The sequence below is a fragment of the Salmo trutta genome, chromosome 18 (genome assembly GCF_901001165.1).
Source record: "Salmo trutta chromosome 18, fSalTru1.1, whole genome shotgun sequence".
NCBI classification, from domain to species: Eukaryota; Metazoa; Chordata; class Actinopteri; order Salmoniformes; family Salmonidae; genus Salmo; species Salmo trutta.
The window spans coordinates 35,004,347-35,022,982 of record NC_042974.1 but is presented as its reverse complement, the minus strand read 5'-3'; the positions used below and the strand labels follow the sequence as shown (position 1 = coordinate 35,022,982).

Here is an 18,636-nt window from a genome sequence, read left to right as displayed (position 1 = left end):
GCGGCCATCTCTAGGAAGAGTCCAAACTACTTCCATTTAAGAATGATGGAGCCCATTGTGTTCTTGGGGACCTTCAATGCTGCAGAAATGTTTTGGTACCCTTCCCCAGATCTGTGCCTAGACAATTCCTTCGACCTCATGGCTTGGTTTTTGCTCTGACATGGGCTGTCAACTGTGGGACCTTATATAGACAGGTGTGTACCTTTCCAAATCATGTCCAGTCAATTGAATTTACCACAGGTGGACTCGGATCAAGTTGTAGAAACATCTCAAGGATGATCAATAGAAACAGGATGCATTTGAGCTCAATAGCAAAGGGTCTGAATACTTATGTAAATAAGGTATTTATGTTTTTAATAAATAAAATAAAAAATCTAAACCTGTTTTCGCTTTGTCATTATGGGGTATTGTGTGTGTAGATTGCTGAGATGTTTGTTTATTTAATCAATTTTAGAATAGTGCTGTTAGTTAACAAAATGTGGAAAATGTGAAGGGGTCTGAATACTTCCCAAAGGCACTGTATTTTCATAACTGTACATTATATTGACAGTAGCGAGAGCAAAATCAGCACAATGCCTTCTCGTGTTTGTTACATCAGTCTTTGATTTTGCCTTTGCATTACATAAATCAGCCCCTCATGCTTAATATTAGCTATAATAAATCATAACCATTATTACTCTTTTATGGGTAGCTCCGTCAACCTGCATCAGCACTCATTCTTGCCATAACTCTTGCAGCATCAATCTACCATTCACATCTTTACAGTAGCAGCACCAGAGTTGGTCATTTACCTTTATAACCGTGACATCTTCAATGTGTTACTGTGACCAGGGCTGTTGCGGTTACCATATTACCACCACACCGGCAATCATGAGTGATGACCGCAGTAAAATTCAAGTGACCGTTGAGTTACGGTAATCTCCTCTTATGCATTATGGATATGCATTGGTAGTACCCAACTCGCTAACAATCATCAGGTCACTAATGGCCTGGTACTCATGGTTCTATTGTCCCTCTAACCACTACGACATCAATGCAAATTCAATCACAAATTACGTCAAACACTTAACATCAAAAAAGTATGTGCTTTTAAAACTCACCTCAGTGTGATTGATCAATTTGATGAAAGAAGTTGAACAACAGGTTTAAACTGAGTGAAAAGCATGGTCATTGTGGATGTTGTTTCAAAGACTAACACAACGAAATGGACTGCGCTTTCTAAGGTGATGATTAATTTTAAACACCGATATGCATATTAGAGCTTATGTATGGTCTTATATATGAGCCGAAGCCTCCCCAAAAATAACTGAATTAAAATAATGTTTGTGCCATTGTACAATGCATAGCCTACTGTATATTATGTACAGCAGAAAACATAAGAAATAACTGATTTAAGATGTCTTTAAGTAATCGCCTTTGAGTGTGGACTGTATTGTTATGCATACAGAATGGACTGTTTGGAGCAGTTACATAAGGTAGGCAAACTTTCTATCCATGAGTCTGGGAGAGAACGTATAGGCCTAGGCGATGCTGTTGGTTCATTGATTGTTTATTGATTGTGCAGGGAGGTTTACAGTGAATTTGTTTTTGATTTCTAATAACCTAGTAATAGGGACATTTTTCTATTTTCATAATTATTAGGCTGACATATTTCCTTTAGCTACAGAATATCTCACCACCATACGTTTCCATCTCCTCCCCTCTCTCCTTCCTTGAGTGTGCAGAGTTTAGTGAAATATGTTTCATTGCTATTGATGTTCCCGAAAAGATTTCACTTGGTTTCCCAAATTGGATGGAGAGTCCATGGCATACAGAGTTTGGGCAGAATATCACTTGTCACGCAGCTAGAGGCTGCATGCTCCTCAAACAGTGGTTGATGTGTGGAGTGAAATAACCAGAGTAGCCTACCCTGCATGAGTGAAAAAGCGAAACAGCAGGAAAGTGGCCCCCATTCGCTATTCCAGTGCATATGGATGACATGTATTTCCCCCCTACCCCTCTTCCTGCCCATTTGATAATGAGCCATTCTAAATTTAAAAAAAGTTATATTATTAAGCACATGATTAAATTGAGAATAGTCTGATGAGTGAAAATATGATCACTCGATGTTGAGAGAACAGCTTGTGCAGCCTAATGCAAGGAACAGAGCGAAACCTTTTTGATATCTTTTTCAAATAATCAATAGCCTACAGTTGCATCATGCAGCCCATATACAGTAGGTTTTGATTTCTAAGACATTATAAGGTTTGTATCATTCACTACTAAAGTTGTCAAATAACTCAATCTAGAGTATAGGACCTGTTTCAAATGATCTCTTTTACGATCAACATAGACACTTCATATACACACTCGCTCCGGAAGGGGAAAATATCCTTTCTATTTTATTCAACCAAGTTCAATTATATTCATCTTACTATAAAATCATAGAATCTCAAATAATAGCACGGGACTTATAATCATATCGTGTCTGCTAAATGAACAAGTCTACAGCCTATGGCATTGCACATAGTCAGATAACATACAGTAGGCCAACTCATATTCTGTTCTTCTGAAATACATTTTCTTCATATCATAATCTTTCTTTAGACCAACCTAAAATAATTAATGGATGTATTGTGATGGTGTATATTAAATTGATGTATTTTTAAATGTAGATGTTCCAAAAGCGCACATCAGCAGCTTGTATGCGTGCAGGCCTGGAGATTCTAAACGTGTTTATTTTAATTAACAGTGAATTGTCAGTCTTTTGCATGTTTATAACCAGCTGAGAAAATTGGACAAATCTCATTGCTGGTAAGTTACATTAGCTTTGAGTTTGTCAACAGAAGACACACAACCTTGCACCTTTATCTCTGAGCACCCACATTTCAGAAGGCATATCAATGAGTAGAAAGTGTTTTTTGAAAGCATTCTCAGCTCAGCAGGTGCTACTTTTGGGCTGGGTAGGAAATAAACCCACTCGATTTCTTATCTTGCCAGCATTGATCAGACCCCCCTCATGCACGATGAAGCTTCGAGGCTCAGCAAGCTGCCATTGTCTGGCTGGAGACAGAGTTGTTAGAGAAAAAGCATACATGCAAAGAAGAAGTAAGGGGCTTTTGATGATTTCTCACTTCAACAATTGACGACAGAGAAATGTCCGCCACAGGGGTGTCTGTAATGCATCTTACATTTCAACTTTTCCTAATAGTATGATAGCATCAGGATATCCCTAGCCAGAGTCCTTTCTGCATGTTGGATAACTACTGTACATACTCTGGGCAACCAGTTACAGTTATATGGTTCACCGAGGTTTAGGGAAACATGGATCAAAATGGATATTCAATTAGGGGTTGCAAATGTGATGACATGACAAGATATAGGCTTTTGTGGATTTTGGTTGTGCAACATATTGTTACATGTAATAAATGTTTTAGGATGGATGTTTTATTTTTGATCTTAAGGCTAGTTTGAAGGAGTTTGTGCTGAATGTTATATGTATGTTAATGACAGAGATCCAGAGAGTCATAGTGCACTGTAAAACATTTCCTGTAGAATTACAGTAACTTACTGGCAGAAATTGCCCATTAAGTTACTGTGATTTATTTCACGGTAATCTAATTTACAGTACCAATTTTTTTACTGTAATCGAATTTCCAGTATATTACTGGAATTACCCACGCAGTGAAATATTACCCAGTGTTCTTTGCAATTTTTACATTTAGGCCATTTATCCTTAGCAGTTTACAGTCAAACAAGGTCCAAACAAGGTTGATAAAAAAAAAACTCACAGTCAAAGCAAGTATAAAGTTTATGTAACTGTTACTGAAAATGTTGTAGATAAGGATACATTTTTCTTCAAAATAATAGCAATTACAACAAGATATCTTATGATATACAATAACTTCGGAAAGTATTCAGACCCCTTGACTTTTTCCACATTTTGTTACATTAGCCTTATTGTAAAATGTTTAAAATAAAAAAAATTCTTCATCAATCTACACACAATACCCCGTAATGACAAAGCGAAAAGTGTTTTTAGAAAGTTTTGCACATTTAAAAATAAAGGAAAATAAATACCTTTTTACATAAGTATTCAGACCCTTTGCTATGCGACTCAAAATTGAGCTCAGGTGTTTCCTGTTTCCATTGATCATCCTTGAGATGTTTCTATAACATGATTGAAGGCCACTTGTGTTAAATTCAAATGATTGGACATGATTTGGAAAGGCACACAACTGTCTATATCTGGTCCCACAGTTGACATTGCATGTCAGAGCAAAAAACCAAGTCATGAAGTCGAAGGAATTGTCCGTAGAGCTCAGAGACAGGATTGTGTCGATGCACAGATCCGGGGAAGGGTACCAAAAAATGTCTGCAGCATTGAAGGTCCCCAAAAACACAGTGGCCATCATTCTTAAATGGAAGAAGTTTGGAACCACCAAGAATCTTCCTAGAGCTGGCCGCCCAGCCAAATTGAGCAATCGAGGGAGAAAGGCCTTGGTCAGGGAGGTGACCAAAAACCTGATGGTCACTCTGACAGAGCTCCAGAGTTCCTCTGTGGAGATGGGATAACCTTCTAGAAGGACAACCATCTCAGCAGCACCCCATCAACCAGGCCTTTATAGTAGAGTGGCCAGATGGAAGCCACTCCTCAGTAAAAGGCACATGACAGCCTGCTTGGAGTTTGCCAAAAGGCACCTAAAGACCATGAGAAACAAGATTCTCTGGTCTGATGAAACCAAGATTGAACTCATTGGCCTGAATTCCAAGCGTCACGTCTGGAGGAAACCTGGCTCCGTCCCTACGGTGAAGCATGGTGGTGGCAGCATCATGATGTGGGGATGTTTTTCAGCGGCAGGGACTGTGAGACAGGATTGACGGATCGAGGGAAAGATGAACGGAGCAAAGTACAGAGAGATCTTTGATGAAAGCCCCAGTCTGACGTCCTGAGCACTCTGGAGTAGGTTAAGGTTCACCTTCCAACAGGACACACAGCCAAGACATCGCAGGACTGGCTTTGGGACATGTCTCTGAATGTCCTTGAGTGACCCAGCCAGAACCTGGATTTTAACCTGATCGAATATCTCTGGAGAGACCTGAAAACAGCTGTGCAGCAACGCTACCCATTCAACCTGACAGAGCTTGAGATGATCTGCAGACTAGAATGGGAGAAACTCCCCAAATACATGCGTGCCAAGCTTGTAGCGTCATACCCAAGAAGACGCAAGGTTTTAATCGCTGCCAAAGGTGTTCCAACAAAGTACTTAGTAAATGGTCTGCATAATTATGTAAATGTCATATTGAATTTTTTTTTTTTTTATACATTTGCAAAAAAAATCTTAACCTGTTTTTGCTTTGTCATTATGGGGTATTGTGTGTAGATTGAATAGAAAAAAACTACAATTTAATCAATTTTAGAATAAGGCTGTAATGTAACAAAATGTGGATGAATTCAAGGAGTCTGAATACTTTCCGAATGCACTGTATCTCGGATTATCTCTGTATAGTGTCAATACAATACTGAGATATTCACTGTATCTTGATGCCACAGCAATGAAACACAGTGCAATACAGTAAAATGTACTATTGAACTGTAAGAAAAAAAACCTACAGTATTTTACTGTAATTACAAGTGATTACAGCAAGCAGGCTGGCTGTAGGAATTTGCTTATTGATGAATAATAGGTGTTTTATATCACTTGCACTTCTAGAGGCCTAAACAAACGCTTCCAAACTGGCTGTGATTACAAATAGACATGGTTAAATATTCATCCATTACAATATTTTAACTGCTATCACTCTGATAAGTTCCCTATATACATTTGATTGTTGCGGAACTACTACCACAACCACATATCACTCAAATTGCACCCACTATATTGACAGATATTCAGACATCCTTTTGTTCAAGATAAAACTCTCAGTTGACAGTAGTGAAAGTCAGAAGATACTAACATGGCTGGAGAAGGCATACATTTCAGTGATCTGGAGTATTCTGTTGTTGTACCGAGCAATCCTACCTTAAGCTCTCACGGTGTGGGATGCTTCGGAATCTTGAATCTCTACCGTGAAGTCACTTTATAATTCATGATCCAGTTGACATGTTATCCATAGGAGAGCAAATAGCTATGACTTCAAAAAACACTGCCTGTGTGAATAAAGAGATATAAATTGATGTGGTAGACAAACGAAAGCTAATCATACAGGTTGAGGTTGTATGGTTGAGAGCTCTGAGCTTGTGTTTGTACCAACAGACAAAGCTTGAACCAGAAAGGTAGAGGTTGTGTAAAGAATGATAGTTTATGCATTTTTTCAGTCTATATTCTTATAAAAGGACGTCCATCCAGTAAAAGATAGATAATTAGTCAGATTTTAACATATAGCTGGATGATAAGTTGATGATATGAAAGCCTCTACTTTCAAAATGCATAACTTTTGATGATAATATCATTATGAACCAACAGAAACATCTGTTTGAAAGTAAACACCGGCTCCGCTCGCAGTGAATCTGTCACACTTCTTAGACTCATTATGTTAGACTGCAAATGCTAATTTGAATCGCATATTAATTTGCCAAATTGTACGTAAAGTTTCTAAGAATGTGGGAATCTCTATTCCATTGCTAATAAGAACTTAAAAAGTATAACAATTCACATCTGTACAATAAAGGTTACCGTTAGGGAGCTGGCTTGTTATTTTTCATCAGCGTCATTAGTGTTGTAGTAGTGGAAATAGATTGAGAAACTCTTAAAAGCCAAAAATGGTAATGGATTAGTGCTTTTCCATTTATAGGGTAAAGATAGAAAACCACCCTATATTATTGATATTCTGATCAGTAACTTGGATAACAATGGAGTCATCTATCTATTTAATTGCAGCGGGTAAATATGTTGACAGTTTTATTGATGAGGTAACTTAATTCCTGAAGCTGATAAGGCTGGATCAGGGAGTCGCTGAGTCTGGGAATGAATCTTAATTTGTAGTCTGTCTAGCCTTTAAAATGTCTCTTTCAGGGGCTCCTCATCCTTCACTAATAGGGTGCCCCCCTCCACCCTCTATCCCACATTCCTCCATCCCTCTTAATACAGCGCCTTCATTCTACTGTAGTAATCTTCTCAAACTAAGCTCTTTTAAATCACTATAACACACCCTTCATGCCTCAATAATGATCAGATTCATACCAATGTATTCACACAGGGTTGAGATTCCCACAGGATCTTTATAAGTACCCAGCCCCAACCCCCTGTTTAACACAGAAAAATCTACAAAATTAAGAATCACTGTATATTGATGCCTGGCACATTAAATATTTACAACATTAACCTGTATAGGGGGCAGTATTTTCATGGCCGGATAAAAAACATACCCTATTTAATCTGGTTACTACTCCTGCCCAGAAACTAGAATATGCATATAACTAGTAGATTTGGATAGAAAACACTCTAAAGTTTCTAAAACTGTTTGAATGGTGTCTGTGAGTATAACAGAACTCATATGGCAGGCCAAAACCTGAGAAGATTCCATACAGGAAGTGCCCTGTCTGACAATTTGTTGTCCTTCTGTTGCATCTCTATCGAAAATACAGCATCTGTGCTGTAACGTGACATTTTCTAAGGCTTCCATTGGCTCTCAGAAGTCGCCAGAAAGTGGAATGACGTCTCTCCTCTCTCTGGGCGAAGAACAGCAGGAGATTTTATTAGTTGTCAGCCTGGGAACAGTGACACTGGAGATGCGCGTCCACGAGACTTCTCCATTTTTTTCTTTCAGCCTTTGAATGAATACAACGTCGCCCGGTTGGAATATTATCGCTATTTTACGAGAAAAATAGCATAAAAATTGATTTTAAACAGCGTTTGACATGCTTCGAAGTACGGTAATGGAATATTTAGAATTTTTTGGTCACGAAATGCGCTCGTGCGTCACCCTTCGGATAGTGACCTGAACGCATGAACAAAACGGAGCTATTTGAATATAACTATGGATTATTTGGAACCAAAACAGCATTTGTGGTTGAAGTAGAAGTCCTGGGAGTGCATTCTGACGAAGAACAGCAAAGGTAATCCAATTTTTGAAATAGTAATTCTGAGTTTAGGTTGTCCCAAACTTGGTGGGTGTCAAATTAGCTAGCCTGTGATGGCCGAGCTATCTACTCAGAATATTGCAAAATGTGCTTTCGCCGAAAGGCTATTTTAAAATCTGACACCGCGATTGCATAAAGGAGTTCTGTATCTATAATTCTTAAAATAATTGTTATGCATTTTGTTAACGTTTATCGTGAGTAATTTAGTAAATTCACCGGAAGTTTGCGGTGGGTATGCTAGTTCTGAACATCACATGCTAATGTAAAAAGCTGGTTTTTGATATAAATATGAACTTGATTGAACAAAACATGCATGTATTGTATAACATAATGTCCTAGGAATGTCATCTGATGAAGATCATCAAAGGTTAGTGCTGCATTTAGCTGTGGTTTTGGTTTTTGTGACATATATGCTTGCTTTGAAAATGGATGTGTGATTATTTTTGGCAGGGTACTCTCCTGACATAATCTAATGTTTTGCTTTCGCTTTAAAGCCTTTTTGAAATCGGACAATGTGGTTAGATTAACGAGAGTCTTGTCTTTAAAATGGTGTAAAATAGTCATATGTTGAAGAAATTGAAGTTATAGCATTTGAGGTATTTGTATTTCACGCCACGCTCTACCATTGGATATTGGTGAGGCGTTCCGCTAGCGGAACGTCTGTCCTTATTAAGAGAGCTTCACCTTGCACTTTCAACACTTGCCTAACACTTTTCCAGCTGGCACTTGAGAGGATAGAAATGATTTGAGTCTTCCACTGGACCTTTTCCATGTAAATAGTTAAGTTAATGACCATCCAGAAGACAGGAAGTAATTGGTTCTACTTTGCAAACTGCTCTGGTTCATTTTATTATGTATGACATTGTCCAGCAGATTGGGACTTTTGGAAGCTATAAAGGTCATGTAATTGGTAGACAATTCATCTCTACAATGGCTTCCAAAAGAATTCACCCCTCTTGGCATTTTCCTATTTTGTTGCCTTTCAACCTGGAATTAAAATAGATTTTGGGGGGTTTGTATCATTTGATTTACATAACATGCCTACCACTTTGAAGAAGCAAAATATATATTCTTTGAAACAAAGAAATAAGACTTAAAAACTGGAAACCTGAGTGTGCATAACTCTCCCCCCAAAAGTCAATACTTTGTAGAGCCACCTTGTGCAGAAATTACAGCTGCAAGTCTAACCTGTTGGGGTGTAGGGGCAGTATTTTCACAGCCGGACAAAAAACGGACCCAATTTAAACAGGTTACTACTCTGGCCCAGAAACTAGAATATGCATATTATTAGTGGATCTGGATAGAAAACACTCTGAAGTTTCTAAAACTGTTTGAATGGTGTCTGTGAGTATAACAGAACTCATATGGCAGGCAAAAACCTGAGAAAAGTCCAAGCAGGAAGTGGAAAGTCTGAGAATTGTAGTTCTTCTTTTGATTCTCTATCGAAACTACAGGGTCTGTGGGGTGACATTGCACTTCCTAAGGCTTCCATTGGTTGTCAACAGCCTTCAGAAAGTGGTTTGAGCATTCTCCTGTCACTGGGCAGTTAATAGGAGCTCAGTTACTGAGTGGACTGCCTGGCAACAAAGGGATTGGATATGCGCAGTCACACGAGCGCGCCGTTCCTTCTTTTTCTTCTTGAATGAATATGCTATTGTCCGGTTGGAATATTATCACAATTTTACAAAAAAAATACCATAAAGATTGATTTTAAACAGCGTTTGACATGCTTCTAAGTACAGTAATGGAACATTTTGACTTTGTCTCTGGTATCGCGCTCGCGCAGTATGCCTTTGGATAGTGACCTGAATGCACGAACAAAGCGGAGGTATTTGGACATAAATATGGAGTATTTCGAACAAAAACAACATTTCTTGTGGAAGTAGCAGTCCTGGGAGTGCATTCTGACGAAGATCAGCAAATGTAAGAGAATATTTCTAATACTAATTCTTGAGTTTAGGTTGCCCCGAACTTGGCGGGTGTCTGTATAGCTCGCTGTGATGGCTGAGCTATATACTCAGAATATTGAAAAATGTGCTTTCTCCGTAAAGCTATTTTAAAATCTGACACAGCGGTTGCATCCAGGAGTAGTCTATCTATAATTCTTTAAATAATTGTTATATATTTTGTCAATGTTTATGATGAGTATTTTTGTAAATTGATGTGCACATTCACTGGCCGTTTTGGTGGAAGTACATTTTCTGAACATCACGCGCCAATGTAAAATGCTGTTTTTGGATATAAATATGAACTTTATTGAACAAAACATACATGTATTGTGTAACAATGTCCTAGGAGTGTCATCTGATGAAGATCGTCAAAGGTTAGTGCTTCATTTAGCTGTGTTTTGGGTTTTATTGGCACTTGTCCTTGCTTGGAAAATGGCTGTGTGATTATTTTTGTCTATGTACTCTCCTAACATAATCTAATGTTTTGCTTTCGCTGTAAAGCCTTTTTGAAATCGGACAATGTGGTTACATCAAGGAGAAGTGTATCTTTAAAATGGTGTATGTTTGAGAAAGTTGAATTATGACATTTTGTTGTTTTTGAATTTGCCACCCTGATATTTCACTGGCTGTGTCCCGCAGGTGGGACGCTAGCGTCCCACGTAGCCCATAGAAGTTAATGGCGCTCCGTGGGATGTTTAAAGTTTCAGATATTTTTTTACAAACCAACCCTGATCTGTACTTTTCCACAACTTTGTCCCTGACCTGTTTAGAAAGCTCCTTCGTCTTCATGGTGCCGCTTGCTTGGTAGTGCCCCTTGCTTAGTGGTGTTGCGGACTCTGGGGCCTTTCAGAACATGTGTGTGTATATATATATATATATACTTAGATTATGTGACTCTTGTATTACACATAGGTGGACTTTATTTAACTAATTATGTTACTTCTGAAGGTTAAAACCTCTCAGGGACATGTGGGACGCTAGCGTCCCACCCGCGGGACACACTATTCAACAGCCAATGAAATAGCAGGGCGGCAAATTCATTACAACAAAAATCTCATAATACAAATTTCTCAAACATACAACTATTATATCCCATTTTAAAGATACACTTCTCATTAATCCAACCACATTGTCCGATTTCAAAAAGGCTTTACGGCGAAAGCATAACATTAGATTATGTTATGACAGCGCCTAAACAAGAAAAACCACACAGCCATTTTCCTAGCAAGGACAGACGTCATAAAAAACAGCAAACCAGCTAAAATTAATCACTAACCTTTGATCTTCAGATGACACTCCCAGGACTCAATGTTACACAATACATTAATGTTTTGTTCGATAATGTTCATATTTATATCCATAAACCCCATTTTACATTGGCGCGTGATGTTCAGAAAAAGTATTCCCACCAAAACTTCCCGGTGAATGAGCACATCAATTTACAAAAATACTCATCATAAACGTTGATAAAATTTACAACAGTTATTGAAAGAATTATAGATACACTTCTCTGCAACCGCTGTGTCAGATTTCAAAATAGCTTTACGGCGAAAGCACATTGTTCAATATTCTGAGTACAGAGCTCAGCCATCAAAGCAAGCTATACAGTTACCCGCCAAGTTCTGGAGTCAACAAAACTCAGAATTAGTATTATAAATCTTCACTTACCTTTGCTGATCTTCGTCGGAATGCACTCCCAGGACTCCCACAAGAAATGTTCGTTTTGTTCGATAAACTCCCTATTTATGTCCAAATACCTCCGTTTTGTTCGTGCGTTCAGATCACTAATCCAAAGGCATATTGCGCGAGCGCAAAACCCAAGACGAAATATCAAATAGTTCCATTACCGTTCGTAGAAACATGTCAAACGATGTTTACAATCAATCCTTAGGGTCTTTTTAACATAAATCTTCGATAATATTCCAACCGGACAATAGCGTATTCATTACAGAGGAAAAAGAAGGAACGGTGCGCATGCAAACAACTCGTTGGTCCCAGGCTTGAGACAGCTCTTATTCTCTCCCCAGCATGAAACAAGGTTCTAAAGACTGTTGACATCTAGTGGAAGCCTTAGGAAGTGCAAAATGACCCCACAGACACTGTAGTTTGGAAAGGCCATGAATTGAAAAACTACAAACCACTTCCTGGTTGGATTTTTTCTCAGTTTGTTGCCTGCCATATGAGTTCTGTTATACTCACAGACATCATTCAAACAGTTTTAGAAACTTCAGAGTGTTCTCTATCCTACCTTCTGGGCCTGAGTAGCAGGCATTTTACTTTGGGCACGTTATTTAACTTTGGGCACTTCATCTGAATTTCCGAATACTGCCCCCTGTCACCAAGAAGTTATGGTTGCACCAGATCTTATTTAGGGGCTTCATTGCAAATGGAGTGAATACATATGCACTCACCACTTTCCGTTTTTTTTTTAGAAACATGTTTTTTTTTTTAATTCCACTTCACCAATTTTGACTATTTTGTGTATATCCATTACATGGAGTCCAAATAAAAATCTATTTAAATTACAGGTTGTAATGCAACAAAACAGGAAAAACGCCACTGGGGATGAACACATTTGCAAGGCACTGTATTTCCCAATCTGTGGGTTTCTATATAACTGCTGTGTTAAAATACTCAGATTATTCCTCACCACACTTTGGCTAACCACAATATATACATGTTATAATGAAGAGACAACTAAAAGGCCAAATAATAAAGAAAATAAATGGGTACAATTGGAAAGGCCAATTCTCCCAGGAGATAGGTGTTGTCTCCAAGGAGTAGAAGACCTTCACACCGGTTTCTTATGCAGTAAACTATTGAGACAGTTGCGTACTTTTTATTAAATGGTATTTTTTCCACATTGTCTTCAAGTATTTAGACCTGAGAGAATGGGAGAAAAATCTCTGTAAACATTGATGTATGCAATATTAATGAAGTGATACAAAGACTGATTTAGGTTCCAACAAACGCTGAGTAGGAAATAAGTTTCTCATTTCAAATTAAAACAGAGAAAATAGAGCTGTCCATAGAGAGCCATTCATTAACATGTAGAATAATTTCCGTGACACCTCGCAATTTATTTGTCTAAATACCTATTAAGCATGAGCTTGTTTAACCGCCATATAACAATGGTGTTCTTTACAATCTCCTCAAAAAAGATGTCCATGATATTTACGAGGAGAGCCTTGCTGTACCTGGGATGCTTGCCATGGAAGAAACCCGCTGAGCACAAAAAAAACACAACCTGTCACATTGTATAATGATCGGAGACAGGCGCAGGAAAAGGTAATAGGGGGTTTTATTACTCCACCCAAAAATACAACATGTCATGAAAAAGGCACGGGGACGAAGCCTTAAACAAACACGTATATAAAATACACAGGGATGTAACCCAAACAAAAGAGCGAGGTTTAACCTTTAATAATTACAGGGGACGTGACCCGTAATAACACTACAGGGGACGAGACCCGAAATAACAAGTGCACAGTACACATACCACGAAAGCCGAAAAAACAAAGCACAGGTACTCACAAGACCAACAGACATGGTAACAATGATTGACAAGGACAATGGGGAACAGAGGGCACATATATACACATACTAATCATGGGGAATGGGAACCAGGTGTGTGTAATGAGACAAGACAGTCCGGAGTTGGTGGTGATGATCCAGTTCAGTGACACCTAGAAGTCCGGTGACGTAGACCTCCGGAGCTGGTGAACGGAATGAGCAGCAGTACCAGGGGAATCGTGACACAACCTTTACACAGAAGATGCAACATTCTCATGCAGAATGAAGCCTTGACAAGGCCTCAGAAGTTGGTTTGGGATTAGTTTATGTGTGTGGAGGTTTGACAAGTGTCCATATTAAGCTGAGTATCCATATTAAGGCTGCTGTGTTGCTGCTGTTGTAAAATTGATGATACACACCTCCCAAGGCCATCCTGCTCAAACCACTTCCAATGATAAAATAGCAACAGGTGCAAGTTTGAAAATGAGGTAGTCAAAAGTGAATTTTTTCCCTTATTTTCAATTTTAGGCTTATTTGCCAGAATTGTGAAATACTGCATAATATGCAACTCATTACTTCAAGTCCAACCACAGTGTCAGATGATATGATGCATGGAAGTGTTACATTATCAAAAGGTTGTATATTACTCTTATTGTCTAAAGATGCGTCTAGAGATGGGAACTGTGTTCTGTTTTGTAGGTGATTCTTATGCTGACTAAGTACTTTGACTTCAGCCTTGGCAGTGTCACAGAGAGCTCTCTATGGAGGTAAGGAGGGGTTAAATTAATCTCAGTTGATTTCTCTCGGGCTTTGGTGTTCATGTTTAGGGCCACAAGTCTTTCTTGAGCATGTGACCATGGGCCTGAGTGATTACCTATCACATTGTTAGAAAAACTAATGGCCTTTCTCATGTTGTATGTTGGTTATATAGGTAACTGCCAAAATAAAGACAGACACGGTCGCTCTGTTTCTAGCTCCTAGCCAACTTTATTTTTTGTTATTTCTTACATTATTTGCTCAGAATGTCTCTTGTATTATTACCTACAGCTGAAAATAACTTTTGGATATTAAATCGGCGGTCACCCACCAGTATTTTGACCAGAAATTAGACTTGAAATGGATGCTGTTTGTTTGAACTGCCCAAGGCAGCTCCATTCATCCCGGGGTCTGCACCAAAACGCTGACGAGTAAGAGGAAGAAGAAGTGGGGCCCTAGTCAGATTCAGGCGGCATGCATTACCATCCACCGGTTCCAAGTATATTACTCGCTAACGTTCAGTCCCTGGACATTAAAGTAGACGAGCTCAGGGCGAGGATCTCCTTTCAGAGAGACATCAGTGACTGTAACATACTCTGTTTTACGGAATCATGGCTCTCTCTGGATATATTGTCCCCATCCATTCAGTCAGTTTGGTTCTCCGTCCATCATGCAGACAGGAAGAAAGAACTTTCAGGGAAAAAGAACGGCGGAGGAGTATGTTTTATGATTAACAACTTGTGTAAACATATAGGAACTAAACTCCTTCTGGTCTCCCGATCTGGAATACCTCACCATCAAGTGACTGCATAAACTCCCGAGATAACTTTCTTCATCATCACTGCCGTGTATGTTCCCCCCAAGCCGACACGGCAATGGCTTTCAGGGAACTACACTGGACTTTGTGCAAACTGGAAACCACATATTCTGAGGCTACATTTATTGTAGCTAGGGACTTTAATAAAGGAAATCTTAGGAAAATTCTATCAACACATCTTCTGTGATACTCGTGCATCAAACACTGAATCATTGCCACTCTCCCTTCTGGGGCGGCTACAAGGCCCTCCCTCTCTCCGGCAAATCAGATCACACCTCCATTATGATCCTCCCCACCTATAGGCAGAAACCTAAGCAGGAATCACCCATGGTGAGGACTGTCAATTGTTAGTCTGACCAATCAGAATCTACGCTTCAAGATTGTTTTGATAATGCGGACTGGAAAATGTTCTGGTTCGCCTCTGAGAATAGTATCTATGTATACACTGACTCAGAGACTGGGTTCATCAGGAAATACATAGAGGATGTTGTTCCCACTGTGACAATTATAACTTATCCAAACCAAAAACTAAGGATAGATGGCAGCATTTGCGCGAAACTGAAAGCACAAACCACTGCATCTAACCACATCAAGGTGACTGGGAACATGGACGTACACAAGCAGACCAGCTATGACCTCCGTAAGGCAATCAAAGAGGCAAAACGACAGTACAAGGGCAAAGTGGAGTCACAATTCAATGGCTTAGACACAAGACGTATGTGGCAGGGACTCCAGACAATCATGGATTATAAAGGGAAAGCCAGTAAAGTCGCAGACATCAACACCTCACTGTCCACTTCAAGGAAAACACCACCGGGCTGCCGCTGTGGGCCACCGCAGCTCACGAGGACTGTTAGCTCTCATTCTCCTTGTCCGACGAGAGTAAGAAATTTAAGCGTGTTAACCCTCGCAAGGCTGCCAACCCATGAGGTATCCCAAGCTGCATCCACAAGCATGTGCGGACCAGCTGGCTGGAGTGTTTACAGACATATTCAATCTCTCCCTATCCCAGTATGTGGTCCCCACTTGTTTCAAGATGGCCACCATTGTTCCTGTACCCAAGAAACAAAGGTAACTGAACTAAATGAGTTTCACCCAATAGCACTAACTTTTGTCATCATGAAGTGCTTTGAGAGGCTAGTTAAGGATCACATCACTACCTTACCCAACACCCTAGACCCACTACAATTTTCCTACCGCCTCAACAGATCCACTGACAACACAATCGCCATTGCACGGCACAATGCCTTTTCCCTCCTGGACAAGAGAAATACCTATGTAAGAATGCTGTTCATTGACTACAGCTCAGCCTTCAATGCTATAGTGCCCTCCAAGCTCCTCACCAAGCTCAGGGCCCTGGGTCTGAACTCCACCCTGTGAAACTGGTCCTACAGTTCCTGAGGTCGATCCCAGGTGGGTAAGGTAGGCAACGACACCTCCGCAAATCTGATCATCAACACTGGGCCCCACAAGGGTGCGTTCTAAGCCCCCTCCTGCGCTCCTTGTTCACCCATGACTGCATGTCTGCGCTTGTCTCCAACTCAATCATCAAGTTTGCTGGCGACACAACAGTGGTAGGCCTGATTATCAACTACAACGAGAGAGCCTACAGGGAGGAGGTGAGAGCCCTGGCAGAGTAGTACCTGGAAAATAACCTCTCCCTCAATGTCAACAAAATGAAGGAGCTGATCATTGAACACAGGAGACAGCAGAGAAAGCACACCCCCATCCACAGATATGGGGCCGCAATGGAGTGGGTCAAAAGCTTCAAGTTCCTCAGAGTGCACATCACTAAAGACCTGATATAGTCCCTCCATGCTGACAGCGAGGTGAAGGCGCAACAGAGCCTCTTCAACCTCATTTGGCTGAAGAAATTCGACTTGGCCCTTAAGACCCTCACTAACTTTTACGGATGCAACATAGAGAGCATTCTGGCGGGCTGGCAACTGCAACGTCTGCAACCAATGGGCTCTCCATAGGGTGATGCGGTCAGCCAAAGGCATCACCGGGGGCACACTGCCTGCCCTCCAGGACATTTACAGCACCTGCTGTCACAGGAAGGCCAAGAAGATCATAAAGGACCTCAGCCTCCTGAGCCACGGCCTTTTCACCCCGCTACCATCTAAAAGACGAAGACAGTACAGGTGCACCAAAGCTGGGACCGAGAGATTGTGAAACAGCTTCTATCTCCAGACCATCAGACTGCTAAACAGTCATCACTAGCCGGCCCCCGCCCGGTACTCTGCCCTGAACCTTAGACACTGTCACTAGCCGGCTACCATCCGCTACTCTACCCTGTACCTTAGAGACTGCTGCTCTATAGAGTAATTTAACACTGGTCACTTCAATAATGTGTACATACTGTTTTACCCACTTTATATGTACACTATTTATACAAAAGTACTGTATCTTTTTTTTTACTTTTTGGATTATTTGTGTATTGATTTGTATTGCTAGATATTACTGCCTTGATAGAAAACACAAGCATTTCACTGCGATAACATCTGCAAATTGATGTACGCAACCAATAAACTCGATTTTTATAAGAGACTAGGAAGCAGAGAGCTAAGAAACAGAGACTGTAAAACTGGAATGTTTTGTTCAAATATTGCAAACAAGTACAGTACTCTATGTTACTGAATGTAGCATATTACACTTGAAATATTTCTGACAACCAGAAAATGCACAATGGAGATGTGAAATATAGATGCTTCTGTAAATGGTTTATGACTCCATACATCTAATTTTTGTAATATGATTATGTAACTGTATCCAACTCCACCACAGTTGTTATCAAGCTAGGTTTTTTTATGATGGTACTGAGATACAGGGTTGATATTTATAATGGTCATTATGGTGTCAACATTTTAGGAGACTTGAATACTGAATAGTCTGTCATACAGATATCCATGTTTATTCTGATAATGAAACAGTTCTCTATTCAACTGGCAAATTGTGTTGTATTATTTCCTGTTTTAATTTCCTGTTTGCCCGCATAGCCATAGCTATTGTCATTGATATTGCTCCGTACTCTCATTCTCACCATTAACAGTAAAATAACACATTTTTGTTAATCCCATAATTGAATTCTAGGTCAACAGACTATGGAACAACATATGAGAAACTTAATAAAAAGGTTGGACCAAAAACCATACTAAGCTACTTGTACGTGAGTCCGAATAACAAACGAAAGGTATGTCCTCGTACATGTATCTTATCTTACCATGTATCATACCATAACCATATCTGTTTGCTGTCCTTAACCCTTACAAAAAAAACACGTCAAATTTGCAGTTTCATATATGAAAAGCGTATTTTCAAATAGCGTACTAAATGTAAATCCGGGACACTCAAATCAGATTCATATGTTTCATACTGTATGGTAAGGTTACATAAGATAGGAGGTTACAGGCAAAAAAATGAAAGTATGGTGGTTGGTCAGAGTGGATGGGTAGGCGTATAACGCGAATGTCTAACAACCCAATCTGTTCCAATCTCATCACGGCCATCTTTAGCATTTTAGCTAATTAGCAACTTTG

At 39.7% G+C, this 18,636-nt stretch overlaps 1 long non-coding RNA gene across 1 annotated transcript in view; it reads left to right on the top strand.

Moving 5' to 3' along the window:
- Positions 1 to 18,278, top strand: part of LOC115153228 (uncharacterized) — a 34,530-nt gene extending 16,252 nt beyond the window's left edge. The window contains exons 2-3 of the long non-coding RNA XR_003867664.1: positions 14,224 to 14,291; positions 18,191 to 18,278. This is a non-coding gene — a long non-coding RNA (uncharacterized LOC115153228). The remainder of the gene's footprint in view (positions 1 to 14,223; positions 14,292 to 18,190) is intronic.
- Positions 18,279 to 18,636: the final 358 nt, after the last annotated feature.